This window comes from Apis florea, unplaced genomic scaffold, assembly GCF_048593485.1.
Source record: "Apis florea isolate Af1SG1 unplaced genomic scaffold, ASM4859348v1 contig_3496_pilon, whole genome shotgun sequence".
Classification (NCBI taxonomy): Eukaryota; Metazoa; Arthropoda; class Insecta; order Hymenoptera; family Apidae; genus Apis; species Apis florea.
The window spans coordinates 333,590-353,694 of NW_028256773.1; the positions used below are offsets into that span (position 1 = coordinate 333,590).

A 20,105-nucleotide genomic window follows, 5' to 3' on the forward strand; every position below is an offset into this window, starting at 1 on the left:
CCTCGTTACGACTTTTGCGATCCGCGATCCGCTCGTGGATAGAGGGCCGGGTTTAAATTGCCGGGTTGTGATTGAAAATGGTTGGGGACGATGATCGTTGGGAATTAAATGGACCGAACCGCTCGATTAACCGCTTTGATAATGCAATCTTGTATATCCTCGGTATACCTTTGATGAATTTAATTGCGTTTCCTATTTTTCTTTAACTGTGTTTTTAATTTTATTTTATTTATATGCGTGTGTAAAGCTTGGTTCATATATTGGTGGTTCGAGGATGATTTTCCAGGTGGGATTTTTAATTACGGTCGGAGAAGGATAGAAGAAATGATAGTTGTGCGAAAACGTTGGTTTAGAAAACGAATTGTATTTTGTAGTATTGTGAAACGAATATGCGCAACAGTCGCACACGCGTGTTTTGCTTTTGTCCAATGTGTCAAATATGTGATTAAAATTTCGGTGATCGAGTATATTCAAGAGGGACTGAGATAGAAAGATAATATGTTAGCTTGAATTAAATAGAATGATAATCTGAAGTTTAAATTAAATGAAAATCAAGTTTTTGTAGAGATATAATTAGAAGGAATTGGATCGAAATAAAATGTAATTGGGTTGAAATATCTTTTTTTATACTATCTATTTTTCAAAGGTTTACAGAGTTAAAAATAAAATGCAAAGTTTCAAAGGGGAAACTTTTTTGTAATCGATATAACAATATAATACTTAAAAATAAATAACGCAAATTATTTTGAGTTTCCTGTAGAGGGTTGAGGTTTAGTTTCAATAAAAGAATTCCAGAATAAACTCCGTGCAGCGAAAATTAAGAAGAAGCAGGAATACAAATAATTGGTAACTTTATTATTGTAAAAATGCAAAGTTAATAATTAGAAAATTAAAGTTAAATAAACTCTGTACATAATTTTCATAGTTTGATTCCAATTTTTGTTAATTAATAATTAACAAGTAGCACAAATTCTACCTCCCTCTCTCAAGCCTAAACTTTTTAAACTTTACTTTTAAAATCAGATTAAAGTACTTTACATTCAACTTTAAAGTTCACGCCGAATTTACGATAATAACCAAGTAAAACTAATTAAATTGAAACGTTGAATTAACATTTTACATTTCTTAATTGAAACTATTCCTTTGATTAATTCATCCAATTACGAGAAGTCTCTCTAACATTGAACCTTTTCGTTCAAAAGTATATTCTCTCCAAAAAAAAAAAAAAAAAAGAAAAGAAAAGAAAAAAAGAAAATTTTATTTCGATTTTCCAAACTTGTTATACTCAAACTCAATCAACTCGAACAATGTTTATGTCAATCATTTTCAAACCATTCACCCATTTCATACATCCCCGATTTAGAATAATATTTTTAATGGCTGCGTGATTGACCTTTGAGTTTTGAACGTGAAATATTCAAAGTAATCTAATATAACTGTTCTATGCAATGTACACGTGAATACAAGGGCTGCGCTCGGTCCGTCGAACAGCAGTTATGGCTGCATTGTTTTCAGCCACGGTCATTCAACATTCAAAGCTCGCTATCGAATCGATCATGCATTGATTGCTGCGGTACACCAAATCGCATGCATTGTTAACGGAGAAAATAATTATTATACTTGTATGAAATATATATATATATATACAGTGATTGGAATCGAATTTTTAATAATCACACAATTTTTACGAAATTAAAAACTTATTAAAATTATTTATTATTATTTTTTATTATACAATACAATTTAATCTGTATTTATATTTTCAGTCTTTTATATATATATTAAGAGACATTCAGTAAAATGTAATTCAACTTGTTGCATGTAAAAGCTCAAATTTCAGAAAAATGTAGATGCATAAACAATATATTTATAATCACAGATTATTTCAAAATTACGTCTCTAAATGCATTTTAACAGTCAGTTAAATAATCTCGAGGAAAGAATATATAATTTGCAAGATATTCTTCGTTATGATGTTACACAAATTGAAAAATATATATAGATGTTTAAATGATTGATGCATGCATCGGATAGTTTTAAAATTAAAAGTGTCATATTGCACAAAAAAGAATATTTCACCGTTTCATTCAACTCCTTTTGAAATTTTTCATCGTTTAATCGTTCTGATCTGTTCGTGAATTCGTGTTACGAATCGTAACAAAAGAAAGGCAGGAAGAAATGAAAAAAAAAAAAAAAGGTAGAAAAAGCGAAATAACTTTACACTGGTGAAAAATATTCACCATCATTGTCGATGGTTGTTGGTACACAAAAGATTATGATACACGCATACAGAATCGCGTACGTAACTGATATCAGTCTCAACGTTTGAATCGACAACAATACCTCGAGTGTAGTCTCTTAGCTGAATCGTACGCGATAACCATCCATTGTTTATCGACCCATTGTGAAAGACTGACAATGTGGAACAGTGGACACGAGGCCGCTATGATGCCCCATGCTCCGCCAGCCAACCACATCAAACCGACCGAATGTTAAGTGGCCGCTGGTGCTCGACGAATTTCAAATAGTGGCTAATTAGACATGGGACGAAGGAGATATAAGATGAATGTAGTACTGGCGCGCAAACAGAGGTTTGTACGGATCATCGACACGGGCTGTTTCTGATGAAATATCTGTCGCCAGATTATGGCCAAGATATATTGTATTGTGGGTAAATTCCGTGATTTATGATGTCTTTTGTATCAGTTTCAGTTTACAGTTTCCATTAGATGAATCGAATCTGAAATGCTTTGCATTTTTTGCTTCGTTCGAATGATAAAAGGCTATTATTTATTTAAATAAATCTTCCGGTTAGTTCTCTCTAGAAATTTATAAGTAAAAGAAGACAAAATGGAAAAAGGACTACAATTCGTATTTAACGCCATCTGGTGTTTCAAATCAGGCATTATATTATACATCAATGCGATTTGAGAACGTGTGATATGTTCATTGTAATTAATTATGTATCAAGCTACAAAAGTCATTTGTCCTTAATTATCCTCCTCAACGATTCCTAATTGTTCTTCTTCTACCTACAACAAGAAGTATTCATAAGTAAGAACTACGTCATTAACTTTGGTGATTAAACGTCGTTCCCAGAAGAATTTTTTCAAGAGGAAATTCGCTTCTCTACTAATATACTTCCATTCGTTTACAGTATGAGTAACAATTCTCTCTCATCATTACCACGACTTAGTAACACTGAACAGAGAAATCAATGGATCCTGCATGGCAAAGTTATTAACAAACACTTCCTACTGTGTCGTCACAACCCTTGTGCGATCCTGTTTTCTCTTCCCCTGACAACACTGCAGTAAAATCATCTCCACGATACACGCAAGCATAGGATAAGTTCAAAAAGAGAACCTAATTAGGATAATTAAGCGTGATAATTATTTAAATGTTAAATAATATTTCAACGCTGTTACAGGTCTTATCAGAGATTAGATTTCCTCACAATTTCTCTCGATCAAATCCACTTTGAACATCATCCATTTATCATTCCGCTGCACGGTCAAAATAACTCGGTTTCGTGTAATAAATTCATCGAGTCCCGGGGAACAAAGCGCGCAGAATCGGATAGTTAGAACAGTTAGACAACAGTTTTGAATCTTTGATTCGGCCAGAGGGCGCCAGTTGCGCGGGAAAAGTTTCTAATAAACCGGCGCGTAAAGCCGAGCGCGTCGGTTAATATCGCTTAAATCGGAATTAACCGGCGGGGAAACATCGTTGCGCGGATTAATGATTCAATCCTGGACAATTCTCAATTATGAACGGGGCCGCATAATAACGGCGGCGAAATTCGCGTTAACTGGCCGCGTAACTTCATTTCCGCATGAAGTAGTTGTTTGCAGGGATAGAACGGAACTTTGATCGGCGAATTCCTCGCGTATACGCTTCTTCAATTATCGTAACAACGACTGCTAATCGATGGCTGATCGATTTGAGGATACAAATATCGAGGAATACGAGTAATTGAGAATACGAGTCTTTGCATTCGTCGGTCTTCCGATGGACGATGACTGGAAATATATGAATTGGCTTGGTAGATTTCAATATCGTATTCAGAATATTTTGGAGGAGATACGCGTGGAATGGTTTATTTTCGCCTCGAGATTGGTGCGAGAAGATTTTGTGAGAGAGAGTGAATTGGTTGGAGCAGTGGTTCCCGAGAGAATTGATTTTTTAATACTTATTTGTTTTAACGTATAAGGTGATTCAGTCGATACATCCAATGGAAAATCACGAAGGTAATCAGTTTTCAATAAAGTATTTCCTTTTTTTACTTTCGTTTATCTATCACTTTACATCCATACTTTGACTTGGCAAAAACTTTAATGATATTTTATACGTGTATGCGTGTGTTCTGAGTTGACGCAAAGTAAGCTAGGGATTATCGTAATTTTAATACACGACAGATAAGAATTTTATTTCCCTGTGAGACGGAACAAAAATTCCACGAGTATTTAAACTTTTCGTATACTTTCACCATTTGTTTGCATATAAGTGTCGCAACTTCAAAGCGTTAATGCATCTTGTTGCCCGAGAGACACGCTAATTTCTTGGACAACGATATAAAATTTTTTAAAAATTATTGAACTACTTGTACTATAAAATAATTTATAATAATAAATACAAAAAGAAGTAAAACATTGATGATCTTTAATCTTTAAAAAATAGATTAAGAAAAGTATCTATATCATAAGTATTATATTATAAACTTTTCTCAGAAGCTTCTTCGTCGTATAATAAAATTCAAAGATTTACAATTTAAATGATGAAAGTTAATTAATGATTCATAATTACTTTTCATCTTTATCTCGTGACCTAGTAAAGTTTGAAACTCTCGTTTCTTATAATTCGTTCCAGATTTTCACGTGTTTAGAGTATTCTCGTTTCTATCTTTTTTATCAAAATACTGCTTGCTAATGTTAAATGGTTGCTAATGTTAAATGGTTGAAAAATAAAATAAATTTGATCTTATAAAATTCATAATGTCATGAAATTCATATTCATAAAATTTTAAACAAAATTTAAGATTTTGTTTAAACAAATTATATATTTTAAACAACCTTAAAAGATATCTAGAAAACATTCTTGAAACAGTATACAAGATACGAAAAGCTTTATGATACACGGAAGCAAATACAGTAGAATCAAATTGAAACTCGCGAGAACGGTATTAGAGCTTTTAAGACGATGATGGAATCCTATCAGCAATCGCTCGAGCAAGCTAGAACGCGACGAATCGAGGTGCGATCCGATTGTATCGTTTCAATGACAGGATTAAATGAAAACGCAATTAGCGTGCTAGTTTAATTACGTATCGGCGATAGCTCATGGCCTCTCAAATGGTTAACGAGGCTGCGATAAATATATCTGGCCAATCGTCGATTGATAGGACGTTAACCCTTTAAATTTGCTGATTAACTCCTATATATCGTTATTCTAGCATTATATATAACCGTATAAACCGTTCTATGAAATTCATGTGGTTAATGAGATAATTCGATACAGTGATAAAATCTGTGATGCAAGTCGAAGTCATTTGAACTGATTTTTTACGATTTAATTATTCGATTCGAAATTAATTTTCAATTATTTCTATTAAAAAAAAAATTCATAAGGCATAATAGTAAACCGTTGACCAGATCAATTATAACAACGAAAGATATATCGTGTTATTAATATAATTTCACGGTTTCTTAATAGGGGACTTCACGTCTTTCGCCAAGGCGTTCCTTGCTTTTAAACATGTAGACCCCTATCCACACACCAGGATCGAAAACGAAAACTTTGCCGTTTAATCATAAACCAGTTAATCTCGAAAATCGTAATAAGAACTTTTCAAAACATTTCAAAGAAAAATGATGTCAGGAAAAATCGTCGAATCGATTGGAGAATAACATCGATAACGAAATTTATCCTGACAACTTCTCTGGTGTTATTAAGAATATCAGACGAAAGCCAGAAAAGTTTTCGTCGTCATTAATCATTGGCTACGGTTGCGAAACAACGAGATCCACTTCGTTGGATACGTACAATTTCACGTGACTCGCTGTGTCAAAGTAAATCTCGCGCGAAGTGGTTTCAAGAAAAATTATTGCTTCGCTCTCGACCCACTTTCTGGATAGGAACTAATATCCAACCGCGTCCACGTCATCGATGAAAAGTTCGAAATATAATGGCGATGGACGACAATGAGGTGACGATTCGTGAGATGTCAACGACCTTTCCATTTCCGATTTTCCACTTTCGTGGCTATCATTGCGTCGCAGAATGTTTCAATGTTTGAATAAGCTTCGAAAGCGAAGGCATTACTTATTAAACTGTTTACCACCCGAACTTGATTAAACTATAAACTCGGCTAAAATGCGAATTATGCTCGAGTCGATGAGCGACGCATGAGAAATTAGAACGAATTACACGCCAATTGGAGCAAATAAAGACAATGCGCAAAATATTTTTGTCAAGTTTGGATCTGCGAGTTCCAGAAGAATGTTATAAGATGATTGGATCAAATCAGATATCGGAATATTAGTGAAAAATGATCGATTGAGGAACATAACAAAATTATCTTTATCAATGTTAAATCTACGAGTCTTGACGAAGCTATAAATTATAATTGGATCAAATACATATCGGAAAATGGAACGATATCGTTGAAAGACCATCATCTGTGCAACTTTGTAACACTTTAGTAAAGATACGTCAAGTAATCAGAGCTTTTAAAATTTAACAATAATATAAAATTTAAATAAATCGCAAAGCTTGGCTTAGTTTCTAAGAGAAATAGCGTAAGAGTGGTACAGTGCTATAGCATTTTAGTAGTCTAGCAGGATAGACAGACAGGCTACCTTATTTCAGAGCTTTCCACCGAGGTGTAAACCGTAAGCTCGATGGTTAAGGACTGTAACAATAGAGAATTTCAGTAGTGAGCGACGATTGGAGGACGCGTCATTAAACCTTGACCACTGAATCTTCCGTAGATTTTGGGTAATGGAACAAGGCAGGCCGTTAGGGTGCAATCAGGATTTATTCGAGTGAAATTAAAATCTGAAACGAGGGATTGTTTCATTTTGTTTTATTCTCGATGTACTAAATTTCAACGTGTAATACTTTTCTTGACATTTTACGTGCAAATTAAAATAATAACATTTTAAAAAGATAAAAAATATAATGAATTTATAACACGTTTTGTAAATGTTGTACAATGTATGTACGTGTAATCGTTTACATCTTCATAAAATAATTAAATGTAATTATTTTTTTACTTGTTGGCAGTTGCGAAATACATTTTCAATTTATTTAATAAAAATAATAAATTTACATTCGTGAAATATACGATAATATAAAGTTAACAATATTGAATTTCCGTTTCGAATAATAAAAAGATTTTAATATTTTCCTTTATAATTGATAAATTAATTTTTAAATTAAAGATTGCGATAAAATATATCGTGGAATTTCAAAAATAGATTAAATAAACAATTACATTATATTGATATTTTTAGAAGAAGAAAGAAAAAGGATCATAAAGGATATTACTTTTCAATGAACCAACGTAATTTTTCATCAGAACTCATATTTCATTCCTCTTCTCTCATAATCCTTATATATTATCATCCTCATAATCTTAATTTTCTCGAATCATTAATAATCTTACGTGTATCTTCCATCTGACACACTTTTCCTCGTGAAGTCACAAAGATCCGCACCTCTGTAATTGTTCGTTACATTCTCGAGAACCTACTAACCGCAAAAGATTAATCCTATAATACTATCCTATCCTTGAAACACTTTGACCCACTCATTTTTCTGAACTGGCTGAACTTTTCTTAATTTTTCCATTCACTAAGCTCGGAATCATCGTTACCAATCTTCGAAAGAAGCAATATTAAGTCGCTCTTACACTTTTATGTATGAGAGAACGAGAAGAATATGAAAAATTCATTCTTCTTTATTCTCCACGAGAGAAAATAATAAATGCAACGAATTTTTTCAAAAAAAATTCCCAAAAATATTATATCATCTTGGAAACAATTTTACAATATATTTTATTTCATATTTTTGAATATGATTCAAAGACGATTCTCCGAATCTCTAAACTCTAATCGTAAAATGAACTACCGCATTCCACAGAATTATTCAGTTATCCAGGAAAGAGGAGTGACCTTAATCCTTTGCCTTATAGAATAATATCGAATCACACTGCTAGCGTGGATTATATGGATCAACTACAACGAGAGAGAAGGCTGAATTTGTATCCAAGTTCAATTTTAACTCTGAGTTCACTTCCTAACTGCAAGATTAGATTTTCTGAATACAAATCGTGTATAACGCTTCAACATTTTATTTTACATTTAAATTCGAATAGAACTTAAACGAATATGTATTAAGAAATTTATATATTTCCAGGCATCTGAGATTATTCTTAATTAAATTAAATATCTAGTTATATTCGTAAAAAGAATCGTTCAAAATCCTTAACAACGTGTTTTAAACTCAATAAACTCAATAACTCGAGAAACATTGCACTGTTTCACATCAAAGTTTATTTCCAAAATCTTGTATTTGAACTTGAAAAAAAAAAAATAAAACTGTCCTATACTCTATCGCTTACTGCGAATCCTAAAATAAAAGGGTTAAAAGGGTTGTTATAAAGAGACGATACTTTGCTCGTGTGACAGTGATCCGCGATGGATCTAGACTAAGTTCAAGACCTAGAAGTTGAGTGGTTCTTAGGTCTTCCGCTTAGCCACTTTCTTCCACAGAATCGGGGGCAGAATCGTGTCTTCAGGGTGTAAATTTAAAATTATGCCGGTAATGCAGACTTTCCGGCTCGTACGTAGCAAGCGCCGCGGAAGAATGGCCGTTAGAACCGAAAGGAGCCAGGGTCGACGATAATGGACTTTCGGCGATAAAACGCCTCTATATTGAAACGGCTTACGTCGGCTAGTGGCGCGAGCAAAACTATTACGGGAGACTTGACGAGCCCCGTAAGTTTCCCCCGGCATAACCTCTAATGCTACAACCCGTGAATTGCTATTTGACTAGCATCGACATATTCACAACTATTTAACAGCGTAGCATTATCGAAACAACCAGTTTAGTGGGAACTTTTACTCGAGAACATGGAAATCTTTAGTGAAGGAAAAGTGAGGATGAATTTCATATAGGTGAGACATAACCTCCAAAGCTATAATGTGCAAATATGCTGCTGATATATATTCATATATCAACTATAGGAAATGGCGTTCAGTGAAAAATTGGATACGTGAAAGAAATGGAAACAAAGTGAGAGTGATCAAACGTAATCTCTGTAACGTTGTTTGTCAAGAATCGATATAATTATTTTACAACGTAATAACTATTTAAATTATGATATAGTAAAACAATTATATTGGATGCATGAAAATTTAAAATCAAGGAAAAATAAGAATTAATTTTTTTAATAAAATTATCGAATATATAGAACACATATGTATATAAAAACAAACAGTAGTACATATCTATGAATATCTATGAAAAGTTATAAAATTGCAATATTTTTAAGTTTAGATCCATAACAAAATTTTAGATGTAATATATGAATCATTTTTCCCATAAACAATTCTAATAAACGATTTTATATGTTGAGATATCTTCAAATATTAATAGAATTAAAATTTTTATAATACATCACAATTACTATGAAGAGTGATCGTAGATAATAAACATTCCATTTCATGTAAATCATATCAAAAGGCATGCTGGTTTGTAATCATTAAGAACTAATATGAATACACGCGAGTGACTAACAATAGAAACGAAAATATGCAACAAACTGGAATGGAATTTTAAAAAGAGCAGAGAATATTGTCGGTTTTACGTATTACAAGTAGAAATGCGCACTCGTGCAAGGTTGAAACGAAACATTGTTTACGAAAGACAGTTACGTGCTTTTGTCTAAAATAAAGCAAATGCAAATAATGTCGGTGTAAAATTCTGTTGGATGCATTTTATACGTAATTTTAATATAGATTGATATGACAGTAGAAAGAATTAACTGTATTTATTTTTGATAGACATTATATTTAAAAATTAAAAATTTATATTTCAAATTTCTTGTTTGTTTTATTCTATTGTTTTTTTTTCAATTCTTGACAGGACGATAATGAAAGAATTATTATTATTATACAAATATATATAAAGTAAATTTATCTAAATTCACTTTATATATGGTATATCATAAAAATTTTGCATCAAACATCGTGCAATCTACAAGGTGTTTCTGAATTATGTTTGAAAGGAATATTGTGTGACGTTGGGAAATAAAATAGGATATAAAAATATCACCTAAGAAAAATTTGATCTACGATAATGTTCCTTCCGTAATATAACAATATAGTGAACAATATTTTCGTTTAAATTTATGATTATACGATGTGGACTTAATTCATAACCGTTTTATCTTCTTTTAGTAGATTATCAGTATTCTGGAAAAAGAAACGAACTAAAAGCATTGGAATAAAAAAATTTTAATTTTCATTCACTCATCATATCTTAATCTAACACATGTATTGTAAATTGATTAATATTATTTCTCGTTAATTTCGACAAATATCATATTGATTAATGAAAATCTAACAATTATTTAAATAAAATACGCTCAAAATGAGATAAAAATAAGGAATCCATCTTTCGTCGAAACAAAATCTAATCCTTAGTTTCAAAATTGAACGCTAGATGTCACGTTGGTAGTAGTACAGGGGAATTCCTCTTCTTGGATTTCATTTACGGGCGAAAAACAAGCGCAAATATTGGCAATTAGGTCAGAATGAAAGTGTGGGTAATCGTTTAATAGCCAAACACCACGATTTGACTAACAAATACGGAAACGATTACGCGACGGGTGTACAATTGAAAATAATTAAGGAGCCGTGTTTCGCGCGACCATTTGCATGAGCGATATCCTTGGAAAATGTCAGCTTGTCTCGACTCTTTGCTGTTTATCATAATTTATGCGGGCCAAGCGATATTTCGTTTCTGTAATATCGAGCTTGAAAGTTTAATCGAATACCTTCAAACATATCGAATATTCTCCTTTATTCTCATTATGAATTATGTTTGTTTGATAGTAGATATAACGGATGGATTTAATTAATTTTGTATGTAATAATTATATATATATCGTTATACTGAAGATATTTTATTACAAATATAATTCTTATTATTAAAAGTTATTTCATCGTTAAATCATTTCAGATCAATTTTGAAGTATATGGAAATAGATAAATTAAGACATTTCTTTAAATCTTTGTAATTTCCATGCACTAGATATTATCTCTTTTTTTAAATATTTTGATAAAATGAAAAAAAAATATTTCCTTTATTACCTACTTTATAGTTATTACAATATTATTTAATTTCGAATCAGAATAGTTATTCTCAACAACAATAACCGTTACACGATAGATTTTCAATACGACAGACCTATAAAATTCCCTGCAAAAATATAGTATTGCGCACGAGCTACACTTAAAGAATGACTTGTTTCAAACATATATTAGCTTCCATTCCATTGAATTTTTTCATCGTCGAACACCGAGACTTTTCCACAGTTATCTCGTCATGTATGTTCTCGAAACGCATATAAACAAATATTCATCGATGTAGGTTTCCAGATAACTAGTCATTCAATAACGACGCGATCTATAATTAAACCAGCTCTGATTTAGCTGGATACATAAAATATAGGAATGAATGAAAAACAATTTAAATTGAAATTTCGAATAAAAATTTTCTAATTCTACCTAAAGATTTAAACGATATATATTCATGGACCAAATTTAGAACACTATGGTATTTCTCAAATTTCTCCAAAATCTCTAAAGAAATAATCAATCGGTATTATCACAATTCAGACGAATTTAAATGTACCAAAGAATAATTATTCCATCGCCATGTTGTTGTCGAATCAATCCTACCAAACAATTTCCACTGCCAAGAGATAAAAACCGAACATTTTCAAGTACTTATTTTCAATCTACACAAATTTTTATTATTATACAAAAATGAAAAAAAAAAGGAAAGAAATGAAAAACTAGAAGAACTTTTCAATAAAGAAACCTATCTTCTTCTTCAAAAAAAAAAAAATATTCGAGCAATTTTCGATTCAACGCTGACTAATTCTCGTTCCCAGAACTTCCTTATTATCGAAAATATCTGAAAGACCTGCTCAAGATGAACATTATACGCGTACAGAGCATGGAGGATATTGCGGCTCTGAACGAAGCAGGGTTTTTGCGCTGCAGCCAGAGGCGATAGAGGATATTTATAATGCGGCAAGATTTTGCGGTGGAGACGTGGCGTGGAAAGACGCGAGCAAGAGCGAAGAGATGAAGGAGGGAAGGGGAGGAAAGGGGTAGACTGGAAAACAGATGCATCTGTTCCAAGTGTGTCGTTGTAAACACGGTGTTGTTTTGAAGACTAATTAATCATTAATGAGAGCGGTGGGGTTTGATGAACGGTGTACCATTTACAGCCGTGGTTTTCATAAATTAAAGCGCGCGGTGATTATGCAGTTTTATTGCAGAATCTCTGCGCACAGCCTCGACTTTTCTTGCGGAACAGTTCTTGTTGCACTTTTAATAATGAGATTACGTCACAGACTTTTCCCTTCCTCCTAATGAATCAATATGAACTTCTGTAAGAGAGAGAGAGAGAGAGAGAGGAAAAAAATAAAGCGCGTAATTAGATGTACAATTTTATACGAAACGTTTAATAAAATTGGAGTCAAGTCGAAATTAATAATTCATCTATTGCTCGAAAGATAAGAATTCCAAATTTATTATATCATCGAGATAACTTATGGTGAGACGTTGTTATGAATATATCGGTTTTCGTTGCTACAACAATCGCGAATATACGATAAGGCACGTGCATTAAAACGATTATAAGCATAAAATTTTTAATAAAAATATTCATTATAGATTTTATTCAGAACCCTTTTAAATCCAATTTATATTTTAATGATAGCTTTCAAAATTTTATTGAATCTTTAACTCCATTAAATACCAGATTATACTGACGTACGTGTTCAATATTGGATTAACATTGACAAATGTTCGTAGGAATTTTTTTTTTTTTTTTAATCTATTTCGAGTATTACTTCGAAGAATAATATATAGATCGTAGAATTGATCGTATTTTCAATTTAATTGAACTACAACTTCACAAAACACCATGTTATATCCTGTAGTAATCTTTACAGTGTCTCTTATCTGTCACAGTGTGAAAATTTCATCCCGTAGAAGAGGATCATCGCGGAAAAGGAGAAAAGTAAGAGAAATTCAATCGCAAAAAAAGAGGAACAAGCATTATTGAAAAAGGGAACGACAATCACCATGTCGACATAAGTATAAAAAAAAGAAAAGAAATCAGCAAGAAAACAGGTGAAAAACTAACCACCGACTTACAGGCGAGAGCTAAATAAATCCTATTTACTTAGGCAGCGTGAAGTCGCGCGACAAATTCGAAAAAATCCAAAAGCGTGGAGTGTCGTCTTTGAGGGCGTGTTCCCAACCGAGAGATTGTTACGCGCTAAGAGCCTCAGAGCACGGGCGATAACGACGTTTGGAAGCTGATTTAAGAGGGAGTTGGTCCTTCTTTCGCGAGCAAAGTTATCAAACCTTCCGTTATGATCTTCTTTCAGACTCTCCACTCTCCTTTATCTTCATCGTGCGTAACGTGTTGCACGACCTCTCCCCTTCACGGATAATGGGATTTATTTTCACGACAATTGTATTTCGCGTTCTTCATTAATCAGGTTCAGGTGGGGTCATCAATTTTCCATGTAGGGAAAGATTGTTTTATTGGATTTTATTGAACGAGAAATGGGCAAACTTTATTTCAAGGGGTTCATTCTAGTTTTTTATATTTTTTAGGGATTTTCTGTTAGGAGAAGCTCTCTGTTAGAAGGTGCAGAGATACTTACTGGTTCAAAAGTTAATGAAGTATGTACATGATATAAAAATGAATAAATATCACAGTCAATACAATATACAATAATATCATACAATAGGTTAAGAATATTAGAAAATTTTAATTATTGTGAAATAATTGTATTCTTAAATTCAAAAGTGATATACATATGTTTCCAATCATTTGTAAGTAAAAGTAGGAAAAAACTTTTAAAAGGGAATACTTTAAAATGAAATTTATTTTAAGTGATTATGAAACAAATTAATAAATTAATAATGTTGAAATTAATAGTGAAATTTTATTAAATTCAACAAGTTGCAATTTATTAAAATAGAGATAATTTCTATGAAATATTATATTGTGTGAATATATGTTTGAATATTTTGAAATTGCAATTACGATTGCTATTGATTGTAATTTGTTATTTGAAATAGGAAAGATGGGATTTATTTTATATTATTTACTAAATAGAGTCAAAATAAGTAAATGTAATATACAGGAAAGCTTGCGATTAAATGATTATTAATTGTAACTGTGTGTAATTAATTACAGTAATAGTAATAATTACTTCTCTAAACTTCAAATATAGTATATACATATATATGTATATATATAAATGTATATATAGAGAGAAATGGACACGTTGAATTCCAGTTCGATTCCAAAATAGCTAAAATTATTATTAACTTGCTGCAGAGTCAGATCTGTAAATACGATATTAATATAACTGTAATTACATGGTTCAAACATTTACACAACTTTGTAAAAAGTAGATATCAATTTAATCATACATATACGTATATCAATCTGTCTATCACTAACAATTTTGAAATCAAATCAAATTATACACCTTCTGTCTTTTGCAATTAAATGCACATTCACAGAAAATCATTTATAAAAATTACTTTTTAAAATTTTATTTTCACCAAAAACCAAGTATTATTATTATCATTCATGCCATTCTAAAAACACAAATAACTTATATAACTGTTTAAATTAAAAACATTAAAAATAAGAGAAAAATAAACGTTAATCGATTCTCCCCTATGCATAGAAAATTCAATGACCTACTACCAACTACCTTTTGCTAATCATCCCTCCTTAATCAACCTGCTTCTACCTAACAATTTACTTTTCTATCAAACGATCGCCATATAATATCAACAGTGTAAAAAAGAAAATGGAGAGGAAATATTCTCGAACCACCAAGCGACTAAATCGATTTCAACCAACGTTGAATAATAACGCGTTGTATCGGCGACTGGATCTGATCCACGTTTCGTATGAGCCGCCCCTCTTCAACCCCTCGCTTCAACCCTCCCCGCCCTCGTCACTTTCGTTCCTTCCGTTTCACGAACGTATCAACGTATCTCGTTCGAAAAACGAGAGTCAGCACGAGCTACACGCCACGCAACTTGCCAACGTGACAGTTCTCAGGCCTGCGTGAGTCCGCCATCTTTCGACGTATCGAAAAATAGAGAAATGTCGGTTCCGCGAGACGAGCGAAAGGTAATGGAAAACACGGGGCGGCCTTGTAGCTGTCGATGCTGCCCTATGGAATTGCAAATAAGCGTTCCAGCCCCGTCTTATGAATTCATTTGTCGCCTCTGCACACGATAGACCGAGAGTATTCGGTATTCAGACACGGCCGATGTGAAAAAAGGAAAAAATTCTTGAGGCGAGAAAAGGGAGGGGTGAAACGAAAGCGAGAAATTGGATGCATGTTGGAAGGTATAGTGAAATTTTACGACGCGTGCAAGCTGCAACGAGATATAATAATAATAATAATAATAATAAAGAGAAATTTTAAAGCTTCTTTCGTGATATTGCCATACTTCTCGCCGCTAGAGGGATCCAAGAGAAACGCGTTCGAAATGAACGGGTCGAAACAGTTTCTTCTTAAGGGGAGGGAAAACTTTTTTCGGTTTTCTTATGTTTCGAGCGGATGGAAGAACCGGAACGTGATGTTCGCGATCATGGATTACAATAGAAAAGCTTCTCGCTCGAATCATGCTCGTTGATAAAGGAATATTCGGAAATTCGGATATCTAATTTCTCAATATAATGATTACAAACTCTGAAATTTCGTCCCTGGTTGACTTTATTCTCTCTCGAATTCAAATATTTTCCAATTTGTATTCCATAACAAACAAATACATTTGTAATTAACAACAAATTATATAAATCAAAATAAAACAATGAAAATGCAATTTGTTTGTGCGTAAAACGTATTATTGTCGTCAAATTATTGGAAACATTTCAATCGAAAAAAATCGGTCTTCTTTTTATTATTCGACAAAAAATATTCGCAAAAAATTAAATTGAAAAGCGAATGCGAACGAACGAAACAAAAAAAAAAAAGAAAGAAAGAAAGAAGGAAAGAGAAAAAAGGAAAAAGGAATACAAAAGAGAAAAATGGCACAAAGAAGAGCAGCACGCGTATGGAAGAGCGCAAAATATAAAACGTGAAAGGTGGGATGGCATTCGTCGACAATTTTGAAGTCACGCACGTTCGTTAATCTAAATTCCAGTCCTCGTTCCCCACATTCGAGGGGAGGCATACCGGCGTCGGTACGATGAAAATGCATTCGACTTTGCGGTGGGGCCGTATGCATCGACTCAACGAACTTTTGGAATGAACTCGATGCGGTTCACCAGCGAGGGGGCCTTTCCACCTGCCCTTCGCCGATACCCCAGCCCGTGTAAACTAACCGTATACCCGCCCCCTATTCGATTTGTATTTTACCTTACTGTCCCGTGTTTATCGAGTGGCGCAAACGTTGGCCCAATGAAACTTCTTGATCAAGCTGATTATTCGATGCGATAATGTTTTATGATAATCGTGGAATTAAAATCGTGTATTGAAAAATAGGAGGATGTGTAAGATCAGAGGAAATTGAAGAGAAGAGGATGAGAAATTGGAGTGATTTTTGTATTAGTGTTGTGATGCAAGTATATTGATAAGAATTACAATCTGTATTTAGCATAGGTGGATTGAAATGTAGCAACATTCTTTTTAATCAATAGATTAAAGGTATGTATTAAAAAAAGTGAAGACGTGTAAGTAAGATTGTGTAATTTGATAAATAGAAGAATTTCAAAAATGATAATTGATACTTAATTTTATTTTTCTATTGGAATTATGTAATGATATATCTATTTTATCTTGCGAATATAAATCTAATTTTTCTTTTTGTTCGGAATTAAAGAATTTGTATGAAAGTCTCGCGAATTTTTCTTGAACAAAATTATATACAAAACGAAGAGGTAAAAAGGAAAATAGTCTCAAAATTAATATAAAATCGAAACTTTTAAATCTATCTTGAACGGAGAGCCGAGAAAAATAAAGTCGTAATTTAAAAAATGCACAAAGAAAAAATAAAATATCCGATCTCTTTAAAGCACGAAAAGATTTGAGAGAAGATTTCAAGTGATCGGTAATAAATCGTGCATCGGGGAAGAACGATATCAAAAGACACGTAGACGGGCGATCAGAGGGTACTTTTCGGCGATGCCAAGTCTGGGCATCGAATATTACAAATTTCCCAACGTCAGCTAAAAGGACCTTCCTTCGGACCCCTGTGGACATGTCCCGCCAGCTTTATTAGCGATTCCAACTGTGTCAAGAGGAATTGCTGCAAATATACTTGAATGTTACGTGACGGACAAGATGAAATTTCGCGACAGAGAGCGAATTACCCTAGAAATCGGAGGATAAATAATTCGAGCTGCGACTTGGACGTGAGCAGTTAGTAATGCGGTGATTCAGTGCGGGGCCGTTTCGTTGCATGCTCGAAAGTAAGCTCGTTTGCATTGCTAGAAGGATGGAAACAAAAACGTGTGAAGTCCAGATCTTATCGCGATCTTTGTAAAATAGAATTGAATTGTTTGATGGATACTTTTGTCCATACATTTGTTGCTCTTATTCAAGAATACTTGAATTTCTTTAATTGGATTTTTTTATATTTTTGTACTACATATCGTATAATTGGAACTCTATTTAGAATAAATATATAGAATAAATATCTTTTTTCTAGAATCTAAAAAAAATTGTTTATTCATTATTCGTTGATTCAACAAAATTGTAATAATATATCGCGTTGAACAAGCCTTAACAATTATAATGTGGAATATTATAAACCGCGGCACAGGAAATAATAGTATCGACTGTCATTGATATCGAAAACATTGATTTAACGTTAGTCGTTTTCCGGACGCGGAGCCGAACGAACGTGTTATTCTGTGCTCCTCGTAAGAATATTATTCTATAAATTTATTAGGATTTTATAAAACTTTTTTTTTAATAATTTAAGAAAAATTATTTATTCATTATCGTTGATTCAACAAAATTGTAATAATATATCGCGTTGAACAAGCCTTAACAATTATAATGTGGAATATTATAAACCGCGGCACAGGAAATAATAGTATCGACTGTCATTGATATCGAAAACATTGATTTAACGTTAGTCGTTTTCCGGACGCGGAGCCGAACGAACGTGTTATTCCGTGCTCCTCGTAAGAATATTATTTTAATAAATTAATTAGTTTGCAAATTTATTAGGATTTTAAAAAACTCTTTTTTAATAATTTAAAAAAAATTATTTATTCATTATCGTTAATTCAATAAATTTATAATAATATATCGCGTTGAATAAGTTTTAACAAATTACAATGTGAAACGTTATAAATCGCGGAAATAATTATATCGGTTGTCATTGATACCGAAAATATGGATTGAACGTTAGTCGTTTTCCGGACGCGAAACCGAAAGGACGTGTTGCTCTCTGTTTCTCGTAAGAATATTGTATCGTTTAGTTAATTAATTAGTTTTGCGTGAATATATTATAAATTAAGCAATTAATTATTCTAAAGATTATAAAAATAAAAAAGATTATGGAATATTATGGGAATACGAGTTAAATGAAACGAGTTAAAATTATATTAAAATTTGAAATTGTATTATTGATTTCCGCGATTATTATTAAAAATTCTGATTATTATTTTCAATCCAAATCTTTTTTATTTAAGAAAAAAATGGTATATCGCATTTTGAAAATTTTATTTTCTGGAGTGGAAAATGTAAATTATAAATTTATTATTAAACAAAAAAATGGTAGAATCAAGTATCATGTTACAAGATTTGAAGAGAATAAATGTAGATATAAAAAAATTAAGAAATTAGGAAGTTATTCTGATTATTAAGTGGATAAAAATTTATCGAAATATCTTAATATATTATCATTCTATATTTCATTATACTTAGTTTCTCTCAATTTTATTTGCAGTTATCATAATAAATATGATAATAACGCTTACCAAAATTAGAAGTTTATAATTTTAATTAACGAAACAAACAATCCACTTTTTAATTTCCAAGAGAATCCTCCAGAATTAAAAACCATTCTCTCTCCCGATTTAAAAATATATCCTCCACTCGATTTTCTCCATTTTATCCCACTTTACCCATATATTAGACCAGGCATGAATCATTAAAAAATCCCATCAAGCATTGTATTCAATTTATAAAACGCATTAACGTAAAATTCAACTTTCCCTTATCAATAAAAACACGGTTAAAAAAACACGCTTGTAAAATCGAAATATTCCACAAATTTTCTCGCTTCCTTTTACTCTCAATCGATTAATCTGAAGAGCATCAAGACCGACCCAAACACTCACGTTTATACGAAATGCAAAATGGGAATTTTCTTAACTTGAAAAACGAAGAAAGAAGGAACAAAAACAGACAACAAACAAACAAAAAAGAAATAAAAGGAAAATAGAAAAGAGAAAAAAAAGAGAAGGATACGCGCACGATTCGCATTTCAAATCGTGGAGAGGATCATGAAATTCCATCGTGCTGGATGAAACAGTTCGATCGGATCGGCCGCTAAGCCGCGCTCAAGGCCCGGATTCGAACCGATTTTGGTGATCGAGCCTCGTCAAGCCTCGTAATGCTCATCCGTTTTCCACGAAAAATCGCATTTCTCATTGACCGCAACCCCGAAGCAATAATTCAATAAGCCGATACCCGAGATGAACGGTTTTAAATTTTCCGCAACACAAATCTTTTCACCGAGTCAAATGTAGCGTGGAGTAATGCCCGATCACGTGGCTCGGATAATTGTCCATCCCCT

At 32.5% G+C, this 20,105-nt stretch overlaps 1 protein-coding gene and 1 long non-coding RNA gene across 11 annotated transcripts in view; one reads left to right on the top strand and one right to left on the bottom strand.

The window, feature by feature from the left end:
• The window catches only part of LOC147656691 (uncharacterized), a 174,261-nt gene extending 159,405 nt beyond the window's left edge, over window positions 1–14,856 (top strand). The window contains exon 3 of the long non-coding RNA XR_015293762.1: window positions 13,275–14,856. This is a non-coding gene — a long non-coding RNA (uncharacterized LOC147656691). The remainder of the gene's footprint in view (window positions 1–13,274) is intronic.
• The window catches only part of LOC100871512 (zwei Ig domain protein zig-8), a 285,169-nt gene that overhangs the window by 118,890 nt on the left and 146,174 nt on the right, over window positions 1–20,105 (bottom strand). The gene's annotated exons all lie outside the window — the stretch shown is intronic.